This window comes from Carya illinoinensis, chromosome 15, assembly GCF_018687715.1.
Source record: "Carya illinoinensis cultivar Pawnee chromosome 15, C.illinoinensisPawnee_v1, whole genome shotgun sequence".
Lineage (NCBI taxonomy): Eukaryota > Viridiplantae > Streptophyta > Magnoliopsida > Fagales > Juglandaceae > Carya > Carya illinoinensis.
Genome location: NC_056766.1, coordinates 26,986,517 through 27,002,335, shown reverse-complemented (window position 1 = coordinate 27,002,335; position 15,819 = coordinate 26,986,517). Strand labels below are relative to the sequence as shown.

The window sequence follows — 15,819 nt, the reverse complement described above, 5'->3', positions numbered from 1 at the left end:
GGAACTGTCGAGGGCTTGGAAACCCTCGGACAGTGAATAACTTGCATTTTTTAGTGCAATCAAAGTCTCACACCTTTGTTTTCTTAATGGAAACAAAGAGCAGAAGACCTAGCATGGAAACTGTCAAGAGAGTGTTGCAGTATGAAAACAGTTTTATTGTTGATGCAGTAGGGGCCAGAGGTGGTGTTGCATTTCTATGGAAGCAAGACACGGAGGCAAAGGTGATCTCATACACCAACTCACACATATCCATACAAGTCTCAACCGGGCATGTACCAAAGAAATGGATTCTAACTGGTTTTTATGGAAACCCTGTCACAGAAGCAAGAAGGGGTAGCTGGGAGCTTTTGGAAAGTTTGAATCCTAGTGCCAATTTGGGATGGCTATGTGTTGGAGATTTTAATGAAATGCTCCATTTTAATGAGAAGAAGGGGGGCCCTGCAAGACCACAAAAACAGATGGACAGGTTCCAAGAAGCAGTGACTAAGTGTGGCCTTTTTGATATGGGGTATGTTGGAAGTAAGTTCACGTGGAACAATGGGAGACAAGGACCAGATTTCATTAAAGAAAGGTTGGACAGAGCCTTTTGTAATGGCCAATGGTCAGACCAAAACAATGATGCAAGAGTTCACATACTTCCAACTCTTAGTTCTGACCATAGTCCACTATGGATCACCTACAACCAACTACCAAGACCAGGCCCCTCAGAAACAAAGACATTCAGGTTTGAAGCTAAGTGGCTCCTAGATGATGAGTGCTACAAGCAAGTGGAAAACTCATGGAAAGCCCCAAAAACTGCTAGAGGAAGGATGGAGTGCATGTTAGCAGGACTCCAGCACTGCAAGGAAAAATTGACCCAGTGGAGTGGGAAAAGGTTTGGAAACACAAGAATAGGGGTAAGGGATAACATGGATGCACTAGCTCAGCTCCAAAACAGGAATTCAGGGCACCTAACTGAACAAATAAGACACCTTCAAAGAGATATAGATACAGCACTAGAAATGGAAAACATCAAGTGGAAGCAAAGGGCAAAGAAGAAGTGGTTGAAGGAGGGAGACAGGAATACAAAGTTTTTCCACCAAGCTGCTACACAGAGAAGGAAAACAAATCTCATTAGGGGAATACTTGATAACCAAGACCAAATGGTAGATTCAAAAGATGGAATCAATGGCCTTTTTCAAGAGTATTACACTGAGTTTTTCACTTCCTAGAGACCCAATTTAGAAACTGAATGTGTTCTTTCTTTGGAGGCCAAAGTAACCAACTTACACAATGTGCAACTAACCAAAGACTATTGTAGACAGGAAGTAGAAGATGCAGTTTTCCATATGGAAGGGATGAGCTCACCAGGCCCGGATGGCTTCCCCACCCTTTTCTACCAAAAGCACTGGAGTATTGTAGGAGACCAAGTTACAGAAGCTGTCTGAACTCAGAAGGCAGCTTGGAGAGCATCAACAACACACTCATCTCCCTCATACCAAAGAAGAAGGAGTCTCTAAGGATAACAGATTTCAGACCTATCTCATTGTGCAATGTAATTTATAAGATTATATCTAAGATGATTGCAAATAGATTAAAGAGGATCCTGCCGTGTATTATTTCACCATCTCAATCAGCATTCATACCTTCTAGATTAATATCTGATAATATAGTAGTGGCATTTGAGGCACTACATACTATGAAGTGTAGAATGGCAGGAAAAGAGGGCTATATGGCACTCAAACTCGATATGAGCAAGGCTTATGATCGAGTTGAGTGGGGTTTCCTAAGAGCAATCCTCTACAAGATGGGTTTTTGCAGAAAATGGGTGGAAATGGTGATGAAGTGTGTAGAGACAGTCAAGTATTCTCTTCTAGTGAATGGAACAGCTCAACCACAATTCTCTCCAACTCGAGGTATAAGGCAAGGTGACCCTCTGTCACCCTACCTTTTTATCATGTGTGCAGAGGCTTTAAGTAATTTAATAACCAAAGCTGAGGAGAACAGTATATACATGGTATACCAGTAGCCAGAGGTCAACTGAAGGTTTCCCACCTCTTCTTTGCGGATGATAGCCTTGTTTTTAGCAAGGCAAGAGCTGAAGAATGGGCCAAATTGATAAATCTTTTGAAATGCTATGAAATGGCTTCGGGGCAAAGGTTGAATATTGAGAAAACATCCATAATTTTCAGCAAAAACACAGCAAGAGCTACTCAGGATTACATCACATCAATTGCAGGGGTCAGAACAACAATGCCTTATGAAAGGTATTTGGGCCTTCCCTCAGTTGTTGGGAGACACAAGGTTAAGACCTTCAAGGCAATCCTAGACAACATAAAGCAGAAGCTGAACAGCAAGTTTACTAGACCCCTCTCCTTGGCAGGGAAAGAAATATACCTGAAAGCTGTTGTGCAAGCACTGCCAACCTACACAATGAGTGTGTTCAAATTGTCATTAAGTCTCCTACAAGTTATCAACAGTGCAATGGCAAATTTCTGGTGGGGTCACCAAGAAAAAGGAAACAAAATACACTGGCTTTCATGGAAGAAGATGGGGCAGTCGAAGAGGGATGGAGGGTTGGGTTTTAGAGACTTGGAAATCTTCAACAAAGCCTTACTTTCAAAGCAATGTTGGAGAATTCTCCAGGACCCTAACTCTCTGGCAGCAAAGGTGATAAAAGCCAAATACTTCCCTAAATCCTCATTTCTTCTAGCCAAGATTGGATCAAAACCATCCTATGTATGGAGAAGCTTAATTGCTGCTAGGCATGTGGTTGAAAAAGAGGCCTATTGGAGAATTGGCACAGGAGAAAAGACTCAAGTGTGGACAGATAAATGGATTCTTAGGAGCACACCCACCAAGGCCACGAGCAACCAGAAGATCCTTGAAGCAAATGCAAGTGTATCTGAACTCATTGACCCACACAATAAGTGCTGGAAATTTGAGCTACTTAGGGAAGTTTTTGACCAGGAGGAAGCTAACTTGATTCTTAGGATACCTATAAGCTCCCTCAGAACAGAAGATAAGCTGGTATGGAATGGATCAAGAGGGGGTTCCTTCTCAGTTCGAAGTGCTTACCACCTGGAAAAGGCTGGGGAGGTGGCTGTCAAGGGTCAAGCATCATCAAGCACTAGTGCTAGTGAAATTTGGAGAGGAATATGGAAACTTAAAGTCACCCCTAGTGAGAGAATGTTCCTCTAGCGTGCATGTAAAGAAACTCTTCCAACTCAATACAATCTTTCCAAAAAGAAAATTGTCCCAAATCCTTTGTGCCTTATATGTCAAAGAGAGGAAGAGAACTCAACACATGCTTTGTGGTCGTGTGAAGCTGCCAGAGATGTATGGGGCCAATGCTCAAAGAGATTACAAAAATGCACACTGTCCCACACCCCCATGTTGCAACTCCTAGAAAGGCTTTTCCAATTTCTCACTGAAGAGGAGCTCGAGGAGTTCACAGTAGTGGCAAGGAAGTTATGGCTAAGAAGGAATGCATTCATCTTCAACCAAGAGTTCTGTCCGCCATACAAGATCATCAGGGAAGTGAAAGAGAGAATTCAATGGGACCAGGAGGAACAAGGAAGGGCAAGTCAGCAGGTCCACATGCATGGAAGGACAACTTCTTCTAAAACTGAGTGGAGGCCACCACCTCAGGGTTGGTTTAAAGTAAATTGGGATGGGGCTGTGAACAAAGTAAAGGGTTTTGTTGGGGTGGGAGTGGTAGTAAGGGACTGTCAAGGCATGGTTGTAGCAACACTGAGGCAAAGGAAATCTCTAATCACAGATCCTTTTCTGGCCGAATCATATGGGGCTCTAAAGGCTGTTCAGTTTGCAAGGGACCTGGGACTGTCAAAGGTGGTGCTGGAAGGTGACTCAGTCCAAGCCATACAAGCTTTGCAGAGGGACCAAGAGGTGTGGTGCAGTTCCAGCATGTTCCTTTTCGAAGCTAAGTTAGGACTTGTAAAGTTTGCAAGGTGGGAAGTCTCTCATGTTAGGAGAGATGGTAATGTTGTAGCTCACATTCTTGCAAAGAATGCTCTTTCCATTTCAGATTGTATCATCACTATGGAGGAATACCCTATGTGTATTTCTAGTTCATTGAAATGAAAAGTTCTAAAGGCTTGTTTCTGCCTTCAAAAAAAAAAAAAAGAAGGTGACACTGGGGAACTCACTGAATTGACATCACTGTAAGTATTATTCTTTCTTTTTTCTTTAAATGAAAACACATGCACATTCTTAATAAAAAATAATTTTGCTACTTGTAAAATTGGTTTGTTGACAAACCACTTGCTACATAGGCCGATTCATTATAGTTCTAATTCCAGAAAAACATAAAATATAATTTTTTATTATTATTATTAATATTGCAAGGCCCAATTTAATACTAGAAAGTCTTTAGCCCTAATTCCTTTCTCTTATCAAATAATTTTTTTTCCTCTTCTCAAATAAATTGAAATAACTGCATACCCAAAATTATGAGTTAATAGCAAAAAAAAAAAAAAAAAAATTGATGCAGCCGATCACAATAATAGAATATACAAAGAATATGCAAAAGTGACTGTATATAATATTATTTTTTTTCTATTCTTCATATTTTTCTTTTTCTCTTATTAACATTTGTAATAATATACATAATTTGTAGATAAAGCATATATAAATAGAATTTGCTACTCCACTAATTTGTTGAGGCGCTTCATTAATCTTAATGCATGGCTTGTTGGGCATGTGCGATGTGCCTTGGAGTGCTACTAACATTATTAAATTTCAGGGACCTATCATTTAACCGTAGGCTCACAGGTTCCCTCTCTCCATGGCTAGGGGATTTGAAAAAGCTAAATATCCTGTAAGATCCAATAAGCAAGGTATAATTTCCTATTTCCCATCCATCAAACCCTACATGTAACTTGTACTCCTATAATAGTGAGAAACATATATATATACACATTTTTGTCTACTTTCATGTTTCAGAATCCTAGCTAGTTGCAGCTTCAGTGGTGATATTCCAGATGAATTGGGAAATCTTTCAGATCTCTTCTTGTAAGATCTTTCAATGCTTATAAGATCACTACATGAATCACAATGCTAGTAATTTTTCTCTATCTCCAAGAATGATGTGATACTCAATTTTATAACAATATGCCATATAATTATAATTTTTACGTAGGCCTTAATATTGATTAATTGGTATAGCATTCTATGACAAAATGAGTAGCGCATTTCCATATATATTTCGAGAGTACATAATAAATAATACTTTTATACTTTATTCAATACTCTCCCCCTTGCAGGACTCTCACTTCAAACAACTTAACTGGAAAGATACCTCCATCTTTAGGTAAACTCTCCAAGCTCTACTGGCTAGACATCGCGGATAATATGTTGACAGGACCTCTCCCAATATCAACCACCATGGCCCCAGGCTTGGACCTTCTTTTGAAGGTTAAACACTTGTGAGTTTTATTCTTTTTTTTTTTCCAATACGCCTTTGGCTCAATCTATTATTAAGATAAATGAAAGAATTTGAATATGTTTAAGGATACACAACATTAATTATTGCATCTATAAAAGAAGAATAATGTGATGTATTTAAACTTGCAGCCATTTCAATAAGAACAAGCTTTCAGGTCCCATTCTAGCCAAACTATTCAGATCTAATATGAAATTGATACACATGTAAGTTGATACCAACTATTAGTTTATTTTCATGCATGCTTTCAATTCTTCTACTTCTAAATGCTTTGTTCAAAGACAAATTATTTGATGGAAATTAACTTTCTGGAAGTATCCCACCAACATTAGGGCTTGTACAAAGTCTTGAGGTTCTGTGAGTAAAATACAACCTAATTTAATGACACATTGGTGTTATTCAACTAACCTTAATTTTCCATACGTCCACTCTTTTGTACTGTTCATGAGAATTAAAACTATTCCAATTTGTAATAGTCGGCTTGACAGAAATGCTCTAACAGGAAGTGTCCTGATGGGCCCCAAGGTGGACCAAGTCTTAAGGATCAATTACAAGATTAAGAGCCACGAAGATCAAAAAAGCAATGCAAGGATTGGTGCAATCCAATTGGGATGAAGCTAGCAAGAGTCAGAACCAGTTTTGATCCACTTGATCCAAGCTATGGAAGATACAACTTAGGCTTATTGTTATTGAAGGCCTTGGACTTATTTATTTCATTAAAAGAGCTTATTTTATTAGTTTAGAATAAGTGGGCTTGAGGATGTCAGCCCACACACATATGTCTTATTTCTAATGAACTAGGGTTTTTGGGAAGGCAATGTATTTTGGCCAAGGGCTTATTTGGAAAGTTATTATTTTATGTGAACTAGGGTTTTAGAAGTTACTGTAGCGCGGCATTGTTCACACTATAGTACCCGCAGTTCACTTAGGGTTTTGGAGGATTGTTTATTTAAACCAATTGTAGCCTCATTTGAAGAGGTAAGACATTATTGAAATTGATGAATTTTATTTATTGTGAGTTGAGTTTATGTCCTCTTGTTCTTGATTGAACGTTTGAACTTATCAAAGGTAAATCGCAACCTTTGTAGCGTTCCTCCTTTGTAATCCAGGTTCTTGAGACGGGTTCTTCTACGGGTCTAAATTTTAATATAATTTAGATTCTTGAAACGAGTTCTCAACGAGTCTAGATTCTCCATCCATAAACTTGATTTTGGCTTTCTTGGGTTGGTTTTTCAATATTATTGTTGGGTCTCAAAGCGAGTCGATTGGGGTTCATATAATTTGGTATCAGAGTCAGGTTTCCAATCAGGTTTGATTCTATCTTTTATTTATTGTATCGTTAATTCTAGGGCTTCATTGTTCTAGGGTTTCCAAAAATAAAAAATAAAGGTGCAGAAATTCGTTTTTCCCTAAGGCTGCCAAATTCATTTATCATTTGGGTTTCGTGTTCATCATCGTAGGGTGGCTAAATTCCTTATTTGAGGGCTACCAAAATTTGCACCATCTAAGGTTTGAAATTTCTAGGGTTTCATTCATTCCCTTATATTTTCTTGTCAATTTTTATGTGTTTGAATTCAATTGTTTGATTATCACAATTGAATATTTCTGTTTGTGGTTGAATTTTTGAGAAAAGAAAAGAAAGGAAAAGAAGAGAAAAGAAAGCAAAAGAAAATTTAAAAAAAAAATTAAAAAAATTAAAAAAAAAAAAAAGAAGAGAAAGAAAATGATTTTGGGTATAGTTGTTTGAAATATTTTGCCATATGAAATTGAGTGATTTGGCATTGATTGAGCCTTATCTTTAAATGGGTTGAATACATTTTTCTAGTTGGTATCTTGTCTTATAGTGTTACCCTTCCATTCCAATAACTTCCTTGATTCCCTTGTCATTTTATTCCTTCTGTGTTTCTCTTGTTCTTGTTTCCAGGACCTAATTACTAGTTCGGATAAAACAAGGTTGTACTATTTTGATTGAGTTCAATTAGTTCTTAAAGAACTTGAGTGGGAAAACTCTTGAGGTAAAAGGCAAGAGAGTGTGAGATCATTTTGAGAAAAAGCCAATTAAGAGTGATACAAGAGTGGAGTGCCATTATTCGAGTGTAAACACATAAGGGAGTGTGTGAGGTCTTTTTTTCACTAACATTCTTTTTTGTGCAGCGTGTACTATGTCTCATAATAGTAACTCAACACCGAAGGGGGTGGCAGACAACTCATTCTTTGTGTTGCAGTCCATGCAACAAAAGTTTGAAAGGCAAAATTTGAAGTTGGGGGAAGTGAGGGATAAGACGGAACAACAAGGTGCATTAATTAGAAATTTGCAAAGTGAGAGAGATAGGAGGAGACGTGACCCTAGTATTGAGAATAGGTACGATATTAAGAATGAAGAGTATGGCGAGTCTCTTGTTGTTAAGCATGCTCCCAATACAGAATTTAAGATGGATGATATAGAGCAGCAAAGAGAGAACATTTTTCATACTAGATGTCACATCAACAACAAGGTATGTAGTATGATCATTGATGGGGAAGTTGTACTAATGTGGCTAGCACAACTTTAATTAAGAAATTGAATTTACCCACTTTGAAACACCCTAGACCATACAAGTTACAGTGGTTGAATGATTGTGGGGAGGTTAGGGTAAATAAGTAAGTGCTAGTTTCTTTTTCAATTGGGAGGTACAAGGATGAGGTACTTTGTGATGTTGTGCCTATGCATGATGGCCATATTTGGTTGGGGAGGCCATGACAGTGTGATAGGAGAGTGATCTATGATGGATTTAGAAACATGTATAGTTATGAAAAGGATGGAAAAATAATCAAAATTGCTCCTTTAACTCCAACACAGGTCTATAAGGATCAACTAAAGTTGAAAAGTGAGGTTGATCAAAAAAGAAAGGGAGAAAGTGAGATTGATAAAAAAAGAGAGTAAAAGTGAGGTTGAGGAAAAAAGAAAGAGTGAGACTGAGATTGAGGAAGAAAGAAATAATGAAACCTCAAGAAAAAGAGAGTGTGATTTGAAAAACAATTGTGAGGCTGAGAGTTCAATAAAAGATGTTGAAAAAAAGAGTGCAAAAAGAAAAATGAGAGTGAAAAGAAAAGTGAGAGTGAAAAAAGTGAGAGAAAAATAAAGAGAGAAGTGAGTTTTTATACTAAGACAAATTTTAATACTAACGAACTTGACGTACATTTGTCTAGTATTGTTGTTTCTTTGTTGCAGGGATATAAGATCATGATTCCTACTGGTGTGTTTAGTGGATTGCCACCTATTAGAGAGATAAAGCATTACATTGACTTTGTGCCGGGTGCGACAATTACCAACCGACCTCTCTTTCAAGAACATGAGTCCTTGATACACTTGAAGGGATAAGGTAAGTTGTTGACTAGAATGCATGCTAAGTGGGATGAATGTATTAAGACTTTTCCTCATGAAATCAAATACACACATGGTAAGAAAAATCTTGTGTTTGATGCATTATCAAGAAGGTATGTCCTTGTCTTCATTTTGGATGCAAAGTTATTGAGACTTGAATATGATAAGAACTTGTTTGTTAATGATGATGGCTTGGCTAGTGTGTATCGTTTTCTCATTTATATAGACTAGATTGGTACTTATTTAGAGAGAAAAGACTTTGTGTGCCTACTAGTCGTATGCGTGAGTTGTTTGTGCATGGATGTGGTCTGTTGGGAAATTTTGATATAAAGAGGATTTTAGATGTGTTGGATGACCATTGGTGGGAGTACTACTTACCATTCATTGAGTTTGCATATAATTGGAATGGTCATTTTGGTACAAATAAAACTTTAGATGTGTCTCATGAACGTTTGTGAGAGTATCATTTGCCATTCATTGAATTGTTGGATGAATATTTCTTTTGGCCTAAGATGAAAAGAGACGTCAATCTCATTTGTGGCATGTGCATTACATGTAGGAAGGCCAAATCTAAGGTTTTGCCACATTGGTTGTATACACCCTTACCCGTTCCTAGTAAACCATTGGTAGGCATATCTATGGACTCTGTTTTGGGGCTACCTACGACTAAAAGGGGTAGAGATTCTATTTTTGTGGTTGTTGATAGATTTAGCAAAATGTCACATTTCATTTCATGTCATAAAATTGATGATACCACAAACATAGCTAACTTATTTTTCAGGGGGATAGTGCGACTTCATGGTGTACCTAGGAGTATTGTTTCTAATACTCAGCTCTTATGCACTGTTCTTCATAAGAATTTAAAAACTTGGGAGGATTGTTTGCCATTTAAAGAGTTTTCATATAATAGGACATTGCATACTACTACTTCATATTCTCCTTTCGAAGTTGATTATGATTTTAATCCACTTACTCATTTAACTCTGATACTTTTGTTTGTGGATGACAGAAGTAGATTGGATGGACATTTTCAAATTATTGATAAAATTAATGATATTTCATATCTAGTGGATCTTCTAGGTATGTATCATGTGTTTGCTATTTTTAATGTTACTGATCTTTTTCCCTTTGATCCAGGTGGAGATTCGAGGTCGAATCCTTTTGAGGAGAGGGGGAATGATGGGCCCCAAGGCGGACCAAGTCTTAAGGATCAATTACAAGATTAAGAGTCACGAAGATCAAAGAAGCAATGCAAGGATTGGTGCAATCCAATTGGGATGATGCTAGCAAGAGTCAGAACCAGTTTTGATCCACTTGATCCAAACTATGGAAGACACGACTTGGGCCTATTGTTATTGAAGGCCTTGGACTTATTTATTTCATTAAAAGAGCTTATTTTATTAGTTTAGAATAAGTGGGTTTGAGGATGTCAGCTCACACACATATGTCTTATTTCTAATGAACTAGGATTTTTGGGAAGGACATGTATTTTGACCAAGGGCTTATTTGGAAAGTTATTATTTTATGTGAACTAGGGTTTTAGAAGTTACTGTAGCGTAGCACTGTTCACGCTACAGTACACGCGACTCACCTAGAGTTTTGGAGGATTGTTTATTTTAACCAATTGTAGCCTCATTTGAGGAGGTAAGACATTATTGAAATTGATAAATTTTATTCATTGTGAGTTGAGTTTATTTCCTCTTGTTTTTGATTGAACGTTTGAACTTATCAAAGGTAAATCACAACCTTTGTAGCGTTCCTCTTTTGTAATTCGGGTTCTTGAGACGGGTTTTTCAACGGGTCTAGATTTTAATATAATCTAGGTTCTTGAAACGAGTTCTCAACAGGTCTAGTGTGATAGTTGGGATAGCATTTTGCTGAGCCATTTTGGTTTTGGGGCTCCTGGGAGTAGGGATGTCGTTCGACAAAAAAAACGTGCAGAAGAAACCATTCGAACAAGTGAACTATTTGGTAATTTATACGAAAAATAAATTTTTATTGTAATTGATTGTTATAGATCAAATTCAAGGCTAAATATCTAACCATTTCTCCATATCCTAGCTACTTGGATATCAAGTGGCAATGATAGCACTGGTGTACCACAGTTAAAAGGTTCAAGATTGTTCTCTTATAATGAACTCCAAAAGTGAACCAATAATTTTGCTGAGAGAAATGTGATAGGTTCTAGAGGGTATGGCCAGGTAAATGTCTCAATATTCATGAGTCCAACTTTTGCAAAAATTCACTTCCAAGAACTGTTTGTTGATGATGATGTTTTTATGTTCTCTCTAGGTTTACAGGGGGAGTTTTTCTGATGGACAAATTGTTGCCATCAAAAGAGCTCAACAAGGATCAATGCAGGGTGCACTTGAGTTGAAGACTAAAATTGAATTACTTTCCCGAGTTCATCACAAGAATCTTGTTGGTCTTGTGGGTTTTTGTTTCGAACAAGGAGAGCAGATACTAGTCTATGAATTTATGCCTAATGGAACAATTAGAGATAGCTTATCAGGTACGTACATTCATATCAATTAATTACCTTTTTGCAAATGTCTAATATATATAGGGCATTATTTTTCTAAATATGAATTGTAGGAAAATCTGGTATTTATCTTGATTGGAAGAGAAGACTCCACGTTGCTCTTGGTTCAGCCAAAGATTAGCTTACCTGCATGAGCTTGCTAACCCTGCTATCATCCATAGAGATGTTAAGTCCACAAATATTCCGTTGGATGAAAATTTGACTGCAAAGGTTGCAGATTTTAATTTGTCTAAGCTAGTATCAGATGCTTTGACATGCCACGTTTCAACTCAAGTCAAAGGCACAATGGTAAGTGTTGTTATACATGCTATTATATGTGTAGCATCTCCTGACCTCCCAAGGGTAGAGAATGCTGCTACTCTTAAAAAACTACACATGAGCCACTTTTAAAAGATTTCACAATGTTAAAACCGTTTTAAATGAGTCTAGATATGAGTGTATGGAAAATAAGCTGGTTTAAGGCCGTTGGGTAATGGACAAGCTTATCCATGAGACAGCAGAGTCTGCCCAACTACTTAAGTGAAAGCCATGCCTTCTTCCACCATATATTTTCTTTTAGATTTTACTATTATTAGCATCATTTTTGTTGTTATCATCATTATTATTATGGTAATCCCATTATATGATTTGTTTTATAGTGAATGACAATGAGCATTTGTTGGTGAATAATTTCCTCTTCTCTTATTAGATTGACGACACTTTTTGAGAGTTAGGAGATGAGTTTCTAGAAAACCCTTGTGGTTGGATGAATTTGAAAGGGTTGCATGCAACCTCCTGTTTATAGAGATTGTGATTCCTAGGTTTCATTGATGCCTACTAGGACTTGGAGTCCTAGTTTAGCTAGGAATTCCTAGCATCATTATTTTTTGAAGTTTTATTTTGTTGAAATTGGATTCCTAAGCTATTGGAGAAATTAGGCAACTGCAAGTCCTAAGGCTTCTAGGACTCCATGGCTTCCTAGCATTATGGGATTGGGCAAGCATGAGTTGAGATTTCTTTGATTTCCTAGGGGGAATTAGAAGTTCTAACGTTAAAGGGACAACTTGGCAAGGGTGTTAGGAGCAAGAGCTAGGCTTCTACTGGGTTGGCAGCCCTTTAATTGGGCTTAACCCAGTATTTTTATATTCTTGCAAGATTAAAATGTTTCTAATTGGACTTATGATGTTGACAATGGGCTCGGGGGGGTTTATATGGTTGTTCTTGTTTTCTTCCTAGCATGGTTGGGTTTAATTCCTTGTAGGGCTAGGGTACCTATTATCACTAGGATTTCTTAGTATGCCAAGAAATGAAACCTTTTAGGGCTTTCCTTTAAAATAAGCAATTGTGCAAGTTTCCTGTCCAGTGGGAGATTTCCCTTTGTGATTCTAGGGCTTAAGTGTTACATATTATTCAGGTCTTCAATTTGATACATTGTGAGAAATAGTAACTTTTTTTTTTTTTGAATTTAAAATAAAGCCAAACGGAAAAGATTTTTTGCATCAACATGATACTCAAGGATTTATGCTATTTTATTAATTCTTCACAAGATCCTTTCAAGTTCATTTACCAAAGTTAACTTACTGGTAGTGAATGTGTTGTCACAATTGAACCAAGTACTTTTAGGATAGTCAAAGATTTAACTTCTGCATAATGATTATTGTTAATAGATTTGCAAGGTCTTGATCTCTGAGAGAGAGAGAGAGAGAGAGAGAGAGAGAGAGAGAGAGAGAGAGAGAGAGAGAGAGAGAGAGAGAGAGAGAGAGAGAGAGAGAGAGAGAGAGAGAGAGAGTATCTTTGAGGAAGTTGAGACAACCAAATTGGTAGATTAACTTATATCAAAGTACATTTTTATTATTTCATTTCTTGTTTATGTATGGTACTGTAAAATTCAAAATACATGCAAATCCTCCCAATCCTACCATAAATCTAAAAACGTCTGCGTAATACACTTTAGATTCTACATTCATTGGAATCCTCTCTTGATTTTAATATTTAGGAGATGCCTTCTACTTGCAGGGTTATCTAGATCCTGAATATTATCAGACTCAACAATTAACAAAGAAGAGTGATGTTTACAGCTTTGGAGTGTTTATGCTTGAACTACTAACAGCCAAGCGACCAATTGAGAAGAGAAAGTCCATCGTCCACCAAGTAAGAATGATGATGAACAAGGATGATGAAAAGCACTATGGCTTGCGGGATATGATTGATTCATCCATTACAGACACAATAAATCTTATAGGGCTTGGGCAATTCTTGGAAATTACCATGCAATGCATTGAAGATTTCAATGAAGACTGTCCAACAATGAGTGAAGTAGTAAAAGCACTTGAAACTATATTACAAAACAATGGGGTGGCTACAAACACAACTACAACTGACTTTGGAGCTTCGACGGGTGCTTCTAAGCATCCTTACAATGATCCTTGCCCCAAAAAGGATGTTAGTGACATTGATACCTTTGATCATAGTGGTGCATACACAGTCTCACAAAGAGTTGAACCCAAGTAGCTAATTTTTCCCTAAGCTTCACACTCTTACATTTCTTTTCTTTTCTTTGCTTTTTAAGGGGGAAAATAGTACCTTATATATATATAAAGAAGTTTGTTGCCAACAATATTTGACTATGTGTTGATGGTAGAAAATTCTAGCAAGACAATAACATTGCCATTTTATTACTTGAGTTACATTTCAAATGTAAGATTGTCTTTTGACAAGCAGCTTGTATGTCCCTTAAATTTAGAGAAAAGTGAATTTTGTACTTGTAAACTACCAGGAGCCTCATATTTTGCACTCCAAACCATCAATACAAACATATTACAATTAACATACTCAAACTTCCAAAAGCTGACAGTTTACACTTTAAAACTACTAAAAAGAGTAATACTAGATACAATCATGGAGTACGCAAATGTCGCTCAAACCTTTTGAAAAAAATTAGGGTCTACTATTACATCAATACCTTTTAATGAAAGCCAGAAGATTCTAGCCCAAAATATGAAGAAAACTAGAAGAGAGACACTATTGTAAATGATAAGAAGAGAAGGAACCAATTATGGTTTATGTATCCATATAAATGGTACAACGTTACCAACAATCAACTTCTTTTCCTCATTTTTGTAAAATGAAAATATCATTTGTTATTCGTTAAATTTTTTGATTTTACTAGTAAAACAACAAACTTTTCTCCTAATTGAACAAAAACCTCTTGAGACAAAGATGAACCTAGAAAAATAATCTGCAGTGAGTTAAATTGAGTATTATACATAAGAAACTGATAATCTTGTTCTGGATGAGATGCAAATACACTGATTAAGCAAGGATGGGTTAATCCAAATATCAAAACTCAGTAGTTAAATGAGCAAAGAATAAGCTTGACAATAACCAGTCAGCTAAGTAAGGCTGCTATGCTTGGTAACCTAGAGGTCAAGTTGAGAATCATACTACTTGGCAAAAACTCCTGCATGGTGTGTGTTAGTATTTAGTCTAATAATAACCCTTGCATGTTTTCTTACATTATTCTACTTAATAAAATAATTGCACTGAGATAAGTATACTTGTATTGGACCTAAATTATGTTTAATGGGCAATGCATGACAAAATGCATAAACTAAAATTAGAAACTACAAAACTTTCTCCAAACTTGTGAATACAACAAACGAATCATTATATGACTATGCTATGAGGGCTACTAAGTGGGCTATGCTAAGAGATTGTTCAAAGCATAAGGGAAGAGGGAAATAGCCATATTAGGCTATACGCCGACCCAACCCGACCCAGAAAGAGGATGTTTCGACCCGAACCGAGTTCCTTTGTTCCAAACGGAATTCTTCCGTAACTCTTCCATTACCTGATTACCTGATCCGAAAGTTTTTGGGTCGGAATGGGTTATTCCTTTTTGTCATTAGTTATATTGTCATGACTCATGAGTCTAATCCAATCATGCCGAAAGAACAGAGAGAAAAGGCAGAGAAAGAGAAATGGCGATGAGGCAACTAAACCAAGCGGCCAGATCGAAGACGGTGAGGATAGGAGATGGAGCAAGATGAGGGGGTAAAGCTAAACCCAAGTGGTGATCAAGCGGCTAGATCGGAGACGAAGCTGCGGTTCAAGCCTAAAGCCGGAAGCGTCTTTCAGAAGAAGAAGAAGTTGGTCAAGCATATGAGGCTGGGAGACAGAGAGTTAGGGCTGAGATGGGCGAGTCGCCACTGTGAGGCTGGGAGACGGAGAGTCACAGAGAGGGAATTGAGAGCTGGCCGCTGGGCGTAGAGCGTAAGTTTCGAAAGAGGAGCTGGGAAGGGGGAAGATTCGGTATTGTAAACGGGGAAGGGAGAAGATTCTGTGTTTACAGCGTAGGGCGTAGGTTTCGGAAGAGGAACTAGGAAGGGGGAAGATTTGGTATTGTAAACTGGGAAGGGGGAAGTTTCGGTATTGTAAATGGCGTCGTTTGAAGCATTAGTCGGTTAACAGGTAATTACCCGACCCGGTTTG

The 15,819-nt window shown here is 37.4% G+C and overlaps 1 pseudogene; it reads left to right on the top strand.

Moving 5' to 3' along the window:
* The first annotated feature begins 3,372 nt into the window (after positions 1-3,372).
* On the top strand, positions 3,373-13,839 carry LOC122296765 (annotated as a pseudogene).
* The last annotated feature ends 1,980 nt before the right edge of the window (positions 13,840-15,819 follow it).